The 18,185-nt window shown below is 49.2% G+C and overlaps 1 long non-coding RNA gene across 1 annotated transcript; it reads left to right on the top strand.

Annotated features, from left to right (window-relative positions):
• The first annotated feature begins 1,008 nt into the window (after positions 1-1,008).
• Positions 1,009-16,639, top strand: LOC120507191. The gene is made up of 5 exons (XR_005628694.1): positions 1,009-1,059; positions 2,169-2,315; positions 3,332-3,439; positions 11,694-11,795; positions 14,746-16,639. It is a non-coding gene; the product is annotated as an uncharacterized LOC120507191 (long non-coding RNA).
• Positions 16,640-18,185: the final 1,546 nt, after the last annotated feature.

The following is an 18,185-nucleotide window of genomic DNA, read 5'->3' as shown; positions in this document are numbered from 1 at the left end:
AGAAAGGTGATATTCAGGATGAGGAAAGGTGGCCAAGACTGCTGAGCTGGCTCTAAGAGGAAGGATGAGGACCAAGCCACAGACCTGCTGTATCAAAAGTCCAGCTCCAGACTGCTCAACCTGCCCCCCCTGCAGCCTCTGGGGTCAGCTCTGTGCTGCTTTTCACTGTGGCCAACCAGCAGCACTGCAACTGAGAATGGGGATTTTTCCGAGCTCTTGCTCATGACACCAGATGTGCCTGTGCCTTTTTTCAAGCTCATTTGAATGTATGTAATGGACTTCTGGCTTTGAGAAGTCATCAGTTACCAGATGTCTTTTAAATTGTCTACCACACAAAATTGTCCGTTGCCAGATGTCTTTTAAATTGTAAACCCCTGCAGTCAGAGGTTAAAGCTGTGTCAAAACAGTCACTGATATGAATTCATATTACATTTTAAATGCACTGTAATTTCCTCCAGCTCTTTCCTCTTGAAAGTCCTCTCATGGAAATGTTATGGCTCACCCAAGATTTGCCACCTGCCCGTCGCTAGAGATTCAGTGATAAATGCTTTTAATAATTAACAGTGGCAGGGGCTTTGTACCTCTGTCTCGTGGAGGTCTCACCTCTCAGCAGAAATAAAAGCCTGTTGTTACAGGAAGAATAATGATCTGGATGCTGGTGGAAGGCTCCTGCAGCTGCACCATCACTGCAGATCTACACCTGGAGTTGTTTGCCAGCAGGATTTTGTCCTGGGCCCAGTTTGGAGCTCAAGGCAGCTGGAGAAGCAGCGATGCCTGCAGAGCTCCTGAGGTAAAAGAGGTTTGGGGTTGTGTGGGGCTGGGAAGGGGCTGTGCAAGTCAAAAGGACAAGAGGGTTGGGTGCGAGTTTCCTTCTTAATCTGACTCTCCAGGGTCTCATCCAGCCTCTGTGCTGGCTGCCAAAAGCTCAGACTGAGTGGCTATTTTGGGATACAGCAACACCAAGTGTTACTTCAGAGATGTTTGGAGAGAGATTTAATAAAATCAACTAATAAGGTTTGACGTGCTGAAGATTAGGAAAAGTCATTCCGAGCATCTGAAGTGAGCTCAGGGTGGGAGGCTCAGGGGAGTCATGTGTTATCCTGGGGATGGAAGCCCTCCTGGTGGGACAACAGCAGCTCAGCTCTCTGTGAAACCATCTCTGAGCTGTGAGGGCAAACCAGCAGGGCAGCCTGGCACTGGATATTTGCCTTAAAATTAAAAAAAATAAGGAAGGGAAGAGGGAGCAGCCCCTCTCCCTGCAGCAGGCAGCTGGGGTGACTGCAGCAGTTGTTCCCCTGTAAATCACCCTGTCCCCAGCCCAGGGGCTGGCACTGGGCAGCGAGGTCCCAGCTCACAGCCGGGCACTGCCCTCACCCCTGGTGCCAGCTGCTCGGGGCTGTCAGCTTCTGGTTTTGTTTTGATGGTTTAGGGGTTTTTTTCCCTTTTTTGTCACAGGACCAGCCCAGAATAGGATCACGAGGTCAGTGTTTATTACTTTCCAAATAATCTATAGCCTGGTTTGAGTGCTGACACCGTTTGAAGGGCGGTGTCACTGCTGCACTCATGTTTCCATGTGACGCCACTGCTCACTGATTTTTCCCATTTCATAACTAATAAGTGAAGTGAGCTTGACAGCCTCAGTTTCAGCTTCAGCCTGTTGGTTCCCATGTCACAGATAGGCTCTGTTAGCAGCAAATTCTTGTCAGGAGAAGAGAATTACAGCTGAAGCTTGAAATGTGCTGGTGTTCAGTGCAAAGCTTTAAATTCTTGACCAAAGTTAGATAAAGGCAGCTGAAAGTGTGACGTTTGAAATGCACTATCTATTTATCTTTTCTTCCTCACCAAAAATACCTAGACTGGAAGTATGTGTATTTGCATCCAAGCTGAGAACAGTTGAGCTCCTCTAAAAAAAAAGGATAAACAGAGCATTTAAAATATTCTGGGTTCTAAAATCTGTGCAACTGTCCCTCTCCCTAGATATGTGTAGATTATCTGTATTGAAAGAAAAAGGTATGTATGGACATATCTTTAAAGAAAAAGGAATGGTTAGTTCTCAAGGTGTGGGAAGCTTATTTAACTGGTAATAGGAAAAAAATGTTAGTTCTCCCCCAGCAGTCATTAATAGCTCTGAGTACAGATGGAGCTTTGATATGATCACACTTTTGCAGAGAGAATGTGCTGTATATCCTGCTGCTAATCCTGGGGTGGAAATCAGCTCCTCCTGGCACCTGCTGCCAGGACCTGACACAACTGACTTCAGCTGCAGCATTTGCAGCCTCCTGGCTGGATTTTGGGTTTGGGCATGTCCCAGCTGGGTAAGTCAGTGTGGGGCACTTCCTTGGCCTGATGTCCTCCTGTAAAACCTCCCTCAGAGGCACCATTCCGTGCTGCCCTCCCTTCAGCCCAGCCATTCCTTGAATCCATTTCTCCCTGCTGGCTGGGGGCTGCTCCTCCCCTCTGGGCACAGCAGAGGTTTGTGTCCACACAATGTTTTCAGTTTTGGCTTCCAGCAGGATGAGCTAGCCCTCATCCCAGCCTGGAACAGCCTGGGATGTGCAGCAGCTCCTGGGGTCAGATGGGGAGCTGGGAGCTCCCTGTGGAGCTGGAAGCCCAGGTGCAGCTCTGGGATTCCTTAGGGAATGCTGCTTCCAGAGCCTTCCTGGCTGGCTGTGCTGCCAGGCTGCCACAAAAACTGCAGCTAAACATGGGTCCTGATGGTTTTGGCCTCTTTGTTAACATTTGGCAACCAGATCTTGTTATTGAAAAGTTTTCCAGAAGCTGAGTGGAAGACTGGAGGGGGTTTTGGAAGGGCTTTTTTGGTAATGGTTTGAAAAATTTATGGTTTAGATCTGAAGGGACCCTTAGCCTGACCTCTGGTGTATAACAGAGAGTATTGAATTTCCTGCACTTAACTCCCACAGTCTGTCCAAGAACTGCCTAAGCACTGTGCCTTCCTAGGGAAAAAATGCTCTTAAATGCACTCATTTCAGCATGGTAGAAATGTTTCTTATCCCTGATAGGGAGGAATGGGATTTTCCAGAAGGGTCTGGGATGAGGAACTTCTAATCTAGGCTGTCCATGCCTTCCCCCTGGCCTCATCCCTCTCCCCAAGCAGCACCCTGTGATCTGTTTGTGTCCTCTCCTGGTTGTGCTGGAGGTTGGAGAGACATTAAATGAGCTAAAGGGGTATGGAGGGGAAGAGGTATCCACTTGGGAATAAAGAAGGGGCAGGCATGAAACCCAACTCAGCAGGGACAGGGTTAATGTGACCTTGTCCCACATTTGGGTGAGAGATTTTCAGCTCAAAACAGGTATTTATTATTCCACACAGATGTTTGCAATGACATATGAGCCACCAGTGCTGCTCCTTTGCCCAAACTCTGTTGGGGCAGGCGCAGAGCAAAGAGCTGTCCCTGTCCTGGAGTCTCAGACTCACAAGGTAATTACTTCTCTTTGTCCACTAATTTCCTCTCCCAGATTTAAAGTGCAATGAAAAATAAATGTTTTTAAGTGACCTCTTGAGATAGCTGTGCTGCCAGCAGGCCCTGCCCTGCCTTGGGTAATGGAAGGCTGGGGGGTTCACAGATTTGGAAAGCTGCAGCATGCCTTTGCTAAAATGACACAGATTAAGATATTCCAGAGATTATCTTCCAAAAACATGGTGGTCAAGGGCTTAATGACTTAAATTGTGGTCAAATGTCTGCTTGTTATCAATTGTCTATTGCCAGTTAAGCTGCATTAATGAAAGTCTCTTGATAAAAGCTGCCTTATCAGCCGGAACTGAGATACCCAGCCTAATGTGCTCCAGCAAGGCTGGAGGAAATTCTCTTTTCAGCAGCAGAGGAGACGAGGTGTCGCTTTCCTGAATTAGGCTGAGTCAAATGGATGGTCAAACCCTCCAGAAAGAAGTAATTTCTTTCACCTTTTGTGTAAAGGGCTGCTTATCCATGTGTGAGGAAGGATTCTGGCTGTCTTGCAGGAGCTGAGGGGCCAAGCAAACACACCTTGCTGGGGCTGGAGGCATCACTGCACCCTGAGGGGGTGGCACAGCACATCCCTCTGCCATAACCACTTCCTTCCTTGGAGAAAATGGGCTGAAAATGGTATTTAACATTGTTGATGACAATTTTTACAGATTTATTACCTGGTTTTTGTTCACTGTTTGGCTGCCTGCTCCCTTTCCATCTGCCAGCCCTGTAATCCACCTCCTCTTATCTCAGCACAGTGCTCTCCACCTCTTGCTCATTTTCATTTTATTGCCTAGCTAATCTCATCCTCCTGCTTTTCCTGACACGGCTCCCTCCTCCCCATCTGTGGAGATTAAATCACTGCTCCTTTTGTCTGATGCCACTCAACATTCCCCCATTTCACCCAGGCTTTGGGACGCTTCCAGGCACTTTTGCTGTTGTTGCACACATCCGTTTTCCTGGCACAAAAAGGCCCATCAGCATCTGATGGGAGCGTTAGAGAGGCCTCTTTCAACCAGTTCTCAGAGATGTCCTGAATCTGAAATGGAGCCCAGCTCAGCCTGCCCAGTGCAGCCCAGCCAGGTGTGTGTCTGCAGCACCAGGACCATCAGCAGGATGCTCAGGGCAGTGCTGACAGAGCCTGAACATTAGCTGAGAAAATTCTAGACCAAAGGTGTGGGCTAGGAAATCTCTAAGCTCTCAAAATGTGAAGTTTTGGAAGTGGTTTCTCTTTTTATTGTAGTCAACCATCTTCCCTATTGACAACCTGTCAGTGTTCATGGCCTCAACATTTTTTTCTAATTACTGCTGAGGCTTTTGGGTCAAGCTTGAGCAGCCTCCCTGTCGAAGGGTGTTTAGGTCATCCTGGGATAACAACCATGGGTAGGGATGCTGGATTTTCATGCCACGTGTTTCTGGCACCCTTCCACCTTCCTGCAGTGCTGGAGACTCTCAGCAGCACCTCCTCCGCCTGTGGGATTGTGCAAGGCCTTGAAGGCAGTGCTGCTCATGTGGGCTCAGGACAGGGACCAGCAGAGCCTTTAACTCCCCAGAATATTCCAAGTGTGTTTCAGGGACCACATTTCCTCACAGGGCTCCTCACAGCTGCCACTTGCTGTTCCTCCTGCTGTGAGCACCCCAGTGTGTTTGCTGCCAGAACAAATCCTAAAGTCTTGGTTCAAATTTGGAATGATTCCCACTCCAAATACATGGAAGACGGTCCCCTTAGCAAGGACTCCTGCTGTCTGACCCTAATCACTGAGTTTAAATGTTCATTTTTATGCTATTTGGGTTGCACCTCTTGCCTTAATCTCAACTTGCAATACCAACCATGGTGCATTCACTGTATCTCCCCTCACCGCCTTTATCTGCCAGCATGTTTTAAATTAGTTTAAAGAGTATGGAAGCTAAAAAAAAAAAATAAAAAGAAAACTAACCAAAAAACCCAGGCAGCTTCAGATGAAAGCCAGCAGCATGCCTTTAAAAATAGAGCAGCAGCCCTGTGCGAGGTGCCGAGCAAGTGGGAGCACGGGCGGGGAGCTGCAGAGGCTCTGTTTAAACAGAAGGTAAATAAGTGGCTGGGGGAGCTGCAGTTCATCTTGTTCCCTTACGTGTTGCCCAGATAATGCAGCAGATCCTCGGGCAGGCTGGTTCTAAAAATGGACACAGCTCTTGGGTTTCACGGGGTGACGCTGGGGCCGCCTCCGGTGCAGCCTCCGTGGGAGCAGCGCGAGGCCACGCCAGGAAAATGGCATTTGGTGCTCCAAACCAGCAGCACTGCTCAGCTCTTGGCACTGCTGCTTCATGAAGAAGACTTCTGCAGTGAAGGTCTTGTGACTTTATACCATGGTATAAAGTTGCTGTCTGTAAATCCCTGGGGTCAGGCAGTGTTTTGTTCAAATTCCCTTTCCTGCTGTGGTTGACCTGTGAAAACAGCAATCATCTGACAGTGACAGCAGCACTTAATTAGTAATTCAGGATTAAAGTGAGCTGTCCAGTGAGTGATTTCACAGGAGCAGAGTTTAGGATTGAAGCTAGTTTAATATAACAATTGTCTTGAAAGCCTCCTTGGCATTTTAATGGTGTTTTTCTTTGGTCTAAATATATATGAGAAGTTGAGAGGATGTTTAAAACTGAGCAGGGTATAAAAGGGACCAAGAGAAAGACTGAAAGGTCTTGTCCAAGCTCCACCCAGTTGTGTGAGCCCATAGCTTCCCTAGGACAGGGCGTCATCCCAGGGATCTGCCCCAGTCACCATTCCTCTCACTGCTCCAGATGAGCATAAGTATTTTTACCTTCCTTGTCACCCTCCTCTCTCCTGCCTAGTTGAGCTCAGCTCAGCTGTGCAAAGGACAGGGATTTGTTACCCTTCAGTGGCTGCAGCAATGGCCAACCAGCCCTTCCCTGCTCCCAAGGAGACTGTGTTTGGATTGAGCATATGTTGCTCACTGGAACGGAGAATTCTCCATTTTTATTTTTTTTTCTAAATGAGTTTTCTCAGGCTGTTCCCGTTCAGCAAATTCAGGAGAGAAAGGGCAGCAGTGCCCCTTGGCCAGACCATGGCAAGCACTTCTGTTCTCCTACAGGAGCAGGCAGAATGCAGCCTCCCCATGGCAATAGAGTGATCCTCTGTTGGGTGAATTGTTGCTTACAAGGTTAATTAGCTGTAGAAAATGAGCTAGAATACTTGGGAGTAATGAATCATAATGAGTCATTATATTTGAGGAGTGACAAATTAAATTCATGCATGTTTTGGACTACTTGTTTTAGTCAGAACGGAAAATAGTGCTATGCTTTCTTCTGCTGTTCTGCTTTCATGTCAAGATGTCAGGAGATAAATCAATATGGCCAGAGCTTGTAAAGTCTGCCACTGCTTGATTGCATGATGTTTAATCTCTCTCCTGGATTCTTGAGCTGGGCTGGGAGCAGGAGCTCCTCTGGAATCAATAATTTTGCTTCCACCTTCAACAAGAGGGATTTTGATCTGTTACTGAGAAAACATGAAGCTTCTCCTAAGCTGAAAGAGAAAAAAAAAAAGGAAGTTGTGATGTCCTAATGCCATGAGGGGTAGTGTCCTCTGGCTGCTCTGACTGAGGTGTAGCACCTCATCTAGGGAAGTACATTAAATTACAGCTCCACCTCGACACCAAGGTGAGTCAAGGGACTTCTTGGTAGTAAGGTTCATGAGATCCTTCAGCTCCTGCTGCCCCCAGAAGAATCTCTGGAGTTTTTCTGTGGAATTAGACCAAGCAATATAGCCAGCCAAGGAGCAGACAGACATTGTGACCCCTGAAATAAATGGAAAGCAAGGATAAGCAAGCTGCTCCTACCTGGAAGATAGCTGCTGGAATCTCAGTGTAAGACGAAGGACACAGTGAAAAGAGGATCTTGATGAGAAGAATTCATTCTTCGTCCCCTTCAAGCATTATAATATATCCCTGGATGAGCTGAAGCCTGGCACAAGCTGCTGTGCTTGGTTTGGGTTTTTTTTTTTTGGTGTGGTACCAAGGTTCAGCTGGTTCAGGGCTGGAGGAGCTGTGAGCAGTGGGAGGATTTGAATTCACAGCCTTCCTTTTAAATATATCAGTGGTTCCAGGAGGGCAAGTGGGACTGCTGCTGACTCAGTTCTTTGCTGGATTGATGCCTCTGGAAGTGTTTGGAGAGATTTGACAAATCTTTCTGTCTGTTGAAGGTTCCCATGGTGTTAGCTGTTTGTCACCACTGGGATAAAACATCTTTCACACCATCTCGGAACAAAGAGCACTTTGGGGTTCAAAGACAGAAGGCACCAACTGGCACTTAGTTTTGCTACTAATTATATGCCAGAACCTAATATAAGTTAGGCCCAAATTAGTGCATTTCTCCAGATGTTTTCACAGTTGCCCTGTGGGTTATGTTCTGAATTTTTAAGCACTCATTTGGGTCCTTCTCACTCCACTGATGTGGTTGGTCCTGGCGTGGTCAGGTGCAAACTCCCACTTACTCCACACTGTAAGGCATCACTGACACAAAGTGGAAAATTCTTGGGGTGCTGAGCTCTTTCAGGAGGCAGCCAGTGGGGTGACTGCTTACAGACCTGGTCCTGTGCTTGGAGATGTGGATTCATGTACAATATCTTCTGTGAAAGCAGCTATTCTTGCTCTTGCCAGGCTACTCTGAAGACCCATACAATGATGTTAATTGTAAGCCACAAGCTGGCTCTTATCTTCAAATTGTTTTTCCCTGACAATTTTAAGAAGAGCTCAGCATGTTCTCAGTAGGAGCTGATAGATGCTAAGCACTTCTGAAATCCTGCCAACTTCATTTAGGTTCCTAAACAGGAACTGAGTGCTCTTGAACATATGATCCTAAGGGTGCATTTCATAACTCTACAGCTCTGTCCATATCATTTCTTTCCTCTCTCCCTGTCCCCAGAATGTTCCTGGCAGCAGCAATAACACCAGGAGCACCAGGCTAGTCAAGGCTTGAGTGATGTCTCAGTTGTCAGCTCAAGCCACACTGGGCAGAATTAAGTGCCAGCAGTTAAAAGGTGCCTGTCTGCATCCTGTGTGCAGTGAGGTCCCCAGCATCACTACCAGCAGAATGGATGTCTTTGAGATAGCTGTGATGGATTTTATATATGTACATGAAAACAATAATCTAGTGCAAATTCTGCCTTGTTTTTCAGAGTATTTCATGCCATGTTTCATGCCATGTACACTGTACTTGATAGTGTTCTGACTCAATTTCAGGATTCAAATTTTCTCCTAAGCAGATTCTTGGGGCAGATGAAATGAATATTTTGCAGTGTTCATGGGGCAGGAGAGGAGGGCAGACAGGCCTTTATCTGAAGCTTTTCCGGCAGAGTTAATGCATGGACAGCATCTGTTTTGGTGCTGTGAGGCTGACATCCTCTCCCAGCAGACTTGGCAGCGAGCGGAAGGACCACATGTCAAAAAATCCGGGGGGGCCCAAACGCTGCGGACAAAAGTGCGGCAAAGAATTTAAACATCAGTGAGGGAGTGCTGCTGGAGGGCTGGCGGGGAGCGATTAGCACAGTGCTCTGGAATGTGGCGTTTCAATAGCGCTCCAGAAGGCTCCGCAGCCCCATTGACTTGGGCAGGGTCAGGATGGGGCTGGTGGGACGGGGACGTGCGGGGCCGTGCGTGCAGTGACAGCCCCTCTCACCGCCCCGACCCGCCCAGGGCTTCCTTCTGGTGTGGTTAAACACTGATCCTGCCAATTTAATAAAGATAAACATGAAATTTATTTGTGACTGATGTACAGACCCGACAGTCAAGGGCAGCACCAACCCCGGGATCGGAGCTGGGTGAACTCAGATCAGCCTCTATTGCGCCAAATCCCCTGTTCACCAATGCCACTTGGCATGGTCCATTCTTATACTCTTTTTCTTGCCCGGGCAGAGTCCCTTTGTCTTTCCTCCAGGTTCTTCATATTCATGTTGCCTCTGTTCTCTGTCCTGGGCTGGACAAAACCTCGTCCAGGAATTGATGTGTGTCCACTCTTGGGTTCTGGAATCCCGCACTCAGATGTATGTCCTTGATGGTCCCCTCTGTCTAAGATGAACATCTCCATGGGCCATCATCCCTGGGCGTTCTCCTGTTCATACCACTGAGAATGTCCATCTCCTGTGCCCTCTAGGTTCACTTCCTATGTTAATGACACATCTCCTCCTCGGCTGCCAGCTGTGGTTTCACCACCCTGTGAAGTAATCTCCTTTTCCCTTGCTAGAGTGATTTCAAGGTTTTATATTTTATATATATATATTTAATTTTTTTATCAGCACGAACTGCCACAATATACATAACACTTCCCTCCACAGCAGCCAGGTGTGCACAAGGTGCTCTGCCAGAGCCCCCTGGGCACTCTGCAGCAGTGCCAGCTGCTTGCTTGCCCTGGGCTGATGTAAAGCCACCTGTGGCCATGATCCAGCTGTTGCCAGCTGTGCGGTGGGGCTGGGTTTGAGTGTTTTTCTCACGTTTGTCAGTGTGGGGTTTGGGTGGTTTTACTCCACTGGTTTTGGTTTCTTTGGGAATGGACCCAGCAGGACTAAGCATGTGTCTGTGGTCGCATTCACTTGTTTTGTTTTGTTTTCTTTGAATTTTCCTTCCCCTCCCACCTACTTCAGATTTCTAGGTAAATAAATCCAAGTGTGGAATGAATTAAAAATAAAGCTGGGTGGAAGGCCTGGCTGATGTGAACACATGCTTTTTTAGTTGAGGTGGGAGAGGAGCACACTCATTCAAGCCCTCATCTAGGGCAGGGAATTCCCTGGCTTTTGTCTAAATATGGCATGCGAGAGCAGAGCACAGGCAGTGCAATGCTTCACTGAGTATTGTTTAAAAGGGAGCTTGGCACCGGCCAGCAAGTAGGATTCTTGTGAAAACATGGCACAAGGAGTTGTTTGACAGATTCTGACATGGCAAAGTATTTACAAGAGAAAAAAAAAAAAGGAAAAGAGAGAAACTGCAGAATGTATCATGAAGCCAAAAGCATATTGTCTGCCTAGGAAGATTGCAGAATAAAAGGTGCTTAGCACTGAGTCATACCCTGCATGCTCTGTGGGCCTGATCCTATCAGTGATCTGTGGCACTGAGTTAAAAATCCACTCCTAAATGATTGCCTCTCTCACCAGGAGAGGGTATGAGGAACAGTGAGAGCTGGGGAAGAGGCTGCCATGGCTTGAAACCACTGGCCAGAGTCTCTACGCCAGACTTGCCAGGTTGGATGGATCCAGACTCTGCCATCCTGCAGGCAGTGGCATTTCCCCAGCAGATCTCTGGATGCAGCACTCAGGCCCAAGCAATCCTGTGGTCTGTGTAGGTGTCTCCCTTTTGCAAAGCTTCTGCTGAGTTGTGGCTTTGAATCCCTGTTGCAGCAGCAATCCCTGCCTGGAGGAAACTTCTCCCTCTGCCTCTCCTGCATCTGGAGACATTGTGAGAACCTTGGAGCACGAAGGCCTTTGGACATCTCAGCAATGGAGAATTTTGTCTCCAAAAGTCCTGGTCTATTTTTGAAATATGGCCATGATGTGAATGTGTTTTGAGGCAGGGAAAACTTGTCCAGAACTCAGCACTTCTGGAGGTCTCAGATGAGAGCACATCACTCGATGATTCTACTACAGACAAGAGCTGCTGGACAGTCTGTGCAGCTCATACAGAGGAGGACTTGGCTCAGCCTTCCCTAAATTTGCCTTGATGGCAACATCCATGCTTGATCATAGCTGGAGCTTCCTCTCATCAAAGGAAAGTCACTCTTCCTCTGGTTGCTTGTTTGGATGGTGTCTTGCAATGTAAACTGGATTGATAGGAGTAGTCTGTAATTAGCACATGCCCCCAGGCAGTTTTGTTGTTCCTGAAATGCAAGGCCTAAATTGTTCTGCTGCCACAGGATTGGTTTGGTGAGTGCTTTAGCTGCTCTGCACGTGTTAGTGAAAGCTGTTCCCTAAGAGTGGTCTGGATGGATCAGAAGCCAGGAGTCCAGATCCACCCCTGTGGGCACCTTCCAGTGAAACCAGAGGTTAATCCATCACGTGCTGCCTGTGAGATGCACTCCATGGCAAAGCAACACAGCCCAGGGGTTTCTGTGTCATCTCAGCAAAGCTCAAGGGAGAGCAAGGCACGGGAGCACTCCCCCACCCTTTCTGAGCACTTCAGATGATGTCGTTAATTGTAGTGGAGCTGCTGCAAATATTTCAGAAAGCAAATATTTGGTGTCCCCATCCAGCAGAAAACAAGCAGAAGAACCAACCACCTGCCACTCACTTGGTCACCTCAACAAACCCAGGCTGGGGCTGAGAATCAATAGCAACGACGCTGAGCCTTTGTGGTGAGTTCTCTCTGAGCCAGAGCTGAGCTGGGAGAGCAAACAACACCTGGGGGAGCTGGGCACGGGCTGGAAGGGAGCAGGGATGGTGGGCAGAGGCTGTTTGTGCTCCTGGCTGGGGCTGTGGCACGGGCAGGAGGAGGAGGATGCCTCCATCAGCCCCTGGTGAGTGGGTGCCTTGCCCTGCCCTGGGTGGGCAGCACTCCTCTGTGCCTGCCAGGAGCAAACCTGGAGGGGAACTGCCCCAGCCCCTCCTGCTGGGGTCACAGCACAGCACAAATGGCTCTGGGAAATCGCCTGTCTGGCTGAGGCAGCAGATCCATCACCACTCACACCTCTGCCCAAGCTGGATTCCCTAAGGAAACCCGGGAATTTTGCCCTCACTGAAAGCAGGAGGATGGCACAGTACCCGCTCTGGCTGGGCCCAAATTCCCCATGTCCAAGTGATCTGCATTTGGGTGCTGGGTTTTTTTATTCTTTATCTTTTTGTTGTTGTTGTTTTTAGCCTTCTAAAAACAAACTTCAGATTTGTCAGCTGGAAGTGATCTCATGGCATTACAGATTTGCTTTCCTGGGAAACTGAACTCTTCTGATGTAATGATGGGAAAGTCTCACCTTCCCTAATATTCCTTTAACCAAGGTTCTGTTGAAATTAGCTTGGCAGGGCAACAGCTCAGAAACAAAGACACAGAAGAAAACCCTTTGTTACTATTATCTTCTTTATTCTATTTATTTTCTTACCCATCTCGTGATTTTGGGGAGATGGCAAGTGATTTTTTAATCTTTACTGGCACATATCCAAATCTGTAGAGAAGGATACATTTTACTAATACAGGAGTCTGTTTGTCCCACTGCCAGAAAAAAAAAAAATAGAGGCAAGCCCCAATAATTAATTATTGTCTTGGGTAGTTTTCTTTGAGCTGCAACACTGTCTGCTCACTCCTCCTCTTTTTTCTGCCTCTTACAAATTCTTTGCCCAAGTGGAAGCCCAGCTCAGTGAACCCAGTGCAGTATCCCTGTGCTCAAGTGAGGATGGGCTTGGCTCCTCTTCAAAGGGATCTTTTATCGAGTGTTCAGTGTGATGTGACAAAGCAGAGAAGTGTGCCATGCATGTGGTGCTTCCAAATCCCCTCCTTCTACCTTGATTAAACTCGAGGGCAATTACCCTTGCCAGGGTGATGAGGGCTGCCAATGTGCATCTTGTTTACAGCTGTGCTCAGTTTTTTTACCTTGTTTTCCCATTTTGCACTGGGACAAAACTCTTCTGCTTTATGCCATGGATGAAATCCATTTTAAATGCCAAGTTGCTCCTGTTTTGCCACAGGAGCTGTGGGATTCTGGACGTTGTGTTTCAGGCTGGCACAGTTGCTGCCATGTGCAAAGTGATGCCCAGGCCCCAGAGACCTGCAAGGTCTCACTGTCAGTGCAGGGAAGCTTTGGATGGGGCCAGTAGAAACGAAAAAGATTTATTATGGGACTATTTTATTGTGCTAGGAACAAGAATTTACTGTCTGGTGTGAGTGGGCTTTAGACGCTGCTGTAAATTCCAGATGGAAATTTCACAGCATTTGCCATATTTTGCCATATTTTATTTTCTGTGTTTCGTTTTCATTTCTAGAATCTGCTTTATTCTGAATTCTGATAAATTTAGAACTTCTTATTTTCAAAAACAAACAACCACACCACATTTTGGCAAAAAATTCTTGGGTAAACATTTTTATTTTACCAATTTCCCAATTGCCTATAGCAGTCACTTTAAAAATGGCTGCATCTAACTAATTTTACTTGAAAAATATCCTGTTTCTTTTTTTCTCTCTGTTTTTTTTTCCTTTCACAAGAAGCAGGCCAGATTTTAGAGAAACTTTAACAGAAAAAATGCACATCAGCACCCTGAGATATTTCCATGTTTGGCTTTGAATCTGTCAGTTTTATGTGGAGAAAAAAAATACATTGTGAATTTTCTAGTTCAGAGATTTTGTAGTGTGGTGATTTGGGCAGAATGCACTGAGGACAGGAGCTTTTTCCCTGGTCATTCCTGCCTCACTCTGTGTTTCACCCCTCACTCTGTGCCCTGGCAGCCTCCTCTTTTCTCTGAATAATTTTCTTCCTTTTTTTTTTTTTTTTTAATTTGACTAAAATGACATGAAAGTCTGTTTCAGCTGATGATGACACGATGCTGAACTTTTCTTTGCCAGGACTCTCTGGTTGCCCCTGGGGCCATCAGACAATGGTGGGACAGCAGACCCAGCTCCCTGCTGCTCCTGGGATGTGATTGTGCTGCGGTGCCAGGAGCAGCGTGGGATTCCACTTGGCACCTTCCTGGGAGGGGTGGCCCTGCAGGCAGAGCCAGGGAGAGGCTCCCACAAGCTGTTCCCATTCCTGCAGCAGCCCACCTGTTCTCTGCTGTGCTGGAATACCAGCCAGAGCCTTGGCTCTGTTCTTTCGGGCTGTGAGGGGTGGTTTTTAATCCCTCTATTCAGTGTTTCCAGGAACAGGAGGAGAAGCATACGGCATATGCTCACCTCGGCTCCCAGGAGGGCTGGGGGAGTGTCCCAGCAGCTGCTGGGGTGATCCTTGTCCTTCTGTCCTCCCACAGCCACGTCCAAAGGTGTGCTCAGGGTGCCTGGGCATCACCCCACAAGCAGGTGAAGCAGGTGGTGTCCCTTCCTCCCCTCTGCAGCCAGCAGCGTGGGCAAGGGTGTCGCAGGGCAGAGATCACCCCACAAGCAGGGGGTGTCCCTTCCTCCCCTCTGCAGCCAGCAGCAGGGCAGAGGGACTGGAGAGGGACTCCATCCTCTGCTGGTTTTCCTTCCTGCATCAGCTCCAGAGCAGGGCTGGGAGCACCTCAAAGGCACAGGCTCTCCCTTCATGGTCACAGTGGGGCTTTTGGGGTATGGGTGCCTTGGGTGTTTGGAAGTTTGTTGGATTAAGGACTCTGGTTTGACCAAAGCAGGTGAGATCTGGATGCGGCTTTGGGCTTGAAGCACACGAGATATCTGCAGCAGTAGAGTGGGGAGAGCAGGCTGAGTGCTGGGCTCCTGGACCTTGCACCTCCCCATGTCTGTCCTTGCCACCAAACCTCCAGCACACCCATCCTTGATGTCCTGCTCATTGCCTGACCCTGGTGCTGACCCGGCTGCAGCCAACAGGAGCATGGCATAACTGGCACCTCATCTTCTCCCTTCTCTCTTCCCTCCCGTGTCCCCTCCTGCTCTCGCTGCCTCGCCTCTCTGGGCACCATCTGCTGGGTTTGGGGCTGTCTCCCCTCACCAACTGTCGTTTGTCCTGGCTGTGGGGGAAATGTGCTCACGTTTTGCATCAAAGGACCCCTCAAGCCCTCTCTTTGTGGACCAGCCGGGCTGTCGGAGAGGAGCCAAGCAGTTGGCACTCACTAAGCAACGAGCATTAATAAAAGCATTACACTGGGGTTAGAGCCTCATTAAAGTACTGCTAACGAACCGTCTGCCTCCCAGAAGCATGAAATTTTAGCTAACACTTCCTCCTTCTAATTTTATGTACATTTAAATCTTTCTGGGCAGGCAATATTCATTTCTCCAGGCTGCTGAGGCATAAACAAAGCCCGTTTCAGAGGAGCTGCTCTGGAAGCGCCTTGGGGTGCTGTCTCCAGTCCTGCAGCCTCAGCAGCCAGGGTGCAGAACCTCCGGGTGGTCATGGCAGGGTCCTGGGGCTCAGGGGACACAAACCCCATCACTCCCGGGGGCACTGGGGGCTCTGGGATGGAGGCAAGCTCTGGACCCACCACTGCCCCCTTTGCCAGGTGTGTTTTGGGGGACAGAGGTCCCACAGCAGTGCCCCAAGGTGTGTGAGCAGCACCTGAGCTTCGCTGGGCTGGGGCTGGCACTCAGGTGTCCCCAGCAGGGTTTGTACAGGGGGGTTCACTCTGGGGACCCCCCAGCACCCCCAGGGCTGGCTCCAGGTGCTGCTCAGACACCCGGCTGCCCTCGCAGCCCATTGTAAAGCAAATTAATTCTCCCCGCGCCCAGGAATAGCCGTGCTCTCGAGGCTTGGCAGCGGCAGGGAGGAGAGCAGCTGCTCCGGGACTCACTGCCCCTTTTTTAAAATTTCATTTGTCTGATTTCAGCAGCGTGTGAGGGGCAAGTGAGCCACGGGGACATCTCACTGGCCAGAATGCTGGGGCTGCTGTGGGTGAGCTCACAGCTTCTCCTCCTGGGCATCCTCCTCTCACCTCAGACAGGTGTTTATGCTGCTCCTCTCACCTCAGACAGGTTTTTACTCTCCTGCTCCCTTTGAAGCACTCCCAGAGGTTTCACTGCCAAAGGACACTGTTTGATGGAAGAATCCATCTCTTGTACCTTACAGGGTAAACACGGTGTTTTTTGACAATAAATGCAATTTTCTTGAATGGAAACAACCAGTCCAAATGTCTTCTGCTGGGTTTGGCAGCCTGTTTGGAGGCTCTGCCCTGGGGAGAGGGGTGTCATGAGAGTAAACTCAGTGTTAAAGTGATGGTTTGTGCTGCAGAGACTCAGAGCTCGATGCAGCTGCAGGTTGGTGCTAAGGATGTTCCCCCACTGCTCTCTGAATTTTGTGGGGCTGCACTGGCAGCCTTGGGTGTCCTGCCTGGGGCTGGGGGACAGCCACAGCCTGGGGGAGTTAATGACTCACTGTGAAATTTCCTCTGCTTTCAGGCATTACAACACAGATTTTCCTCTTGTGAAGGTCCCAGCTCTGCAGACTACCTTCACTGCAGGGAAATTAGTAGGATGTCTTGGGGCAAAAGGTAAAACTAAAGTACATCAGTAAATATTAGCAGGATCAGGACCTTATTCAGGCATAAATCAGGTAGCTCCAGCCAACAATAGAATTACCTAAGTATAAAATCCCATGTAAGCCAGTAAGATCAGCTCCAAACCTGCTATGAATTTGCTTTTTGTTTCCTTGCCAAGAAAATATCACTTCTAACTGCTGCAATCAGGGCTGGTCCTTTCAGGTTTTTCTAAGTGCTTTTGAGCACGTTTATTTCCCATCCCCAGCAGATCCACACGGAGCCTGGCCCTCCTTCCCTGGGGCATGTCCCAGCCTGCTTCACCCACAATAAATTGTCGCTATCAGGGAATATTTTTTTTTCTTTCCTGGCTGTTTTTGTTACTGCATTCGGTAAACAAAGGGACAGCAGTGACGATCCAAACCCATTCTTTTTTATTTGCCTGGGAACAGAGTCAACTATTTGTTGGTCTTTTGTTGCAGTTTTTGTTCTCTTTTTAGCCAGTGACCGTTGAAGCAGCTCCTGGTACCTGTGGGGAGCACGTCCTGGAGCTGCAGGGTTTGTCACCTGCTGGCACCAGGGAGGGGACAGCGAGGAGGACAAGGAGCTGCTGGGAGAGGTACCAGGTCAAACCAAGGCTCCAGGGCACAATGTCCCTCCTGTCCCTCCCAAACAATATGAGAGCAGCCTGCAGCAGTGTCCTGGTGGTTGTACATGCCTCAGTTTCCCCCGCAGTTTCCCCCATTCTCAGTGCACTGGGGTGAGGTGGTGCCCCAAGATGAGAAGTCTGGTGGTGTTTGCACCTGACTGAGCCAGGGTGGGACCAGCTCTTGGGGATGAGCTTCTCCAAACACCCGGGAGAAGGAAGGCAGGGAGGGATGGGAGCGAGGGAAGGAAGCTGGAGGCTCTTTTAGCCTGAGGGCAAACTTCTCCTGGCCTCTCCATCTCTGGGGTCTGTGCAGCAGCTCAGGCAGCTCCAGGCTGGTCTCTTCTTAGCAGACACCAAGAGAAGCATCCTGGCCCCCACTGCCACCCCACCTGTCCCTCCAACCCACACCAGGGCTCTCCAAAAACCCAGGCAGGGCTTCCCCTTCCCTGTTCCTCTGGGACACAGCAGTCCCTGGGCAGCACAGCCAGGAACAGGAATGCATTTCCCATGCTCTGGTGTGGCTGGGGACACCCTGATGCCATCAGAGCCATTTGTCACCCCAGGCCACTCTGGAGCAGGGTGGGGGGAGCTGCTCTGCTGCCCCTGCCAGGCATGACTCCTGCAAACCAAATCCTGCAGAGAGCATCCCCGGGAGCCATATGGTGTCCCTGAGGCTTTGATGGGGTGGGACAAAACCCAGAGCAGCCCAGCAGGTTGGACTGTGAGCCACGGTGAGCCCAGGGGACCTGTCCTGCCCTGCTCAGAGTGCCAGCCCCGGTGTTCAGGAGGGTGTTGGTGTCTCCTGCCAGTGCTGCTGAGACTGGGGGGTTTGCCTGGAAAGGAGGATGGGTTTGTGGTCAAGGGAGCAGCATCTCAGAGCAGCATCCCAAACACCAGCCAGGCAGCAGGGGGCCAGGGGAGCTTGGGGACGTGTGGTGTGTGCTCTGAGCCTGTGCCAGGACAGCCACCACTCAAAGCTGTCCTCAGGACTGAGGGC

The sequence above is a fragment of the Passer montanus genome, unplaced genomic scaffold, assembly GCF_014805655.1.
Source record: "Passer montanus isolate IOZ18808 unplaced genomic scaffold, ASM1480565v1 scaffold41, whole genome shotgun sequence".
Taxonomy (NCBI): domain Eukaryota; kingdom Metazoa; phylum Chordata; class Aves; order Passeriformes; family Passeridae; genus Passer; species Passer montanus.
The sequence above is the reverse complement of the archived record's forward strand: the minus strand, read 5'-3'. Positions and strand labels throughout refer to the sequence as shown.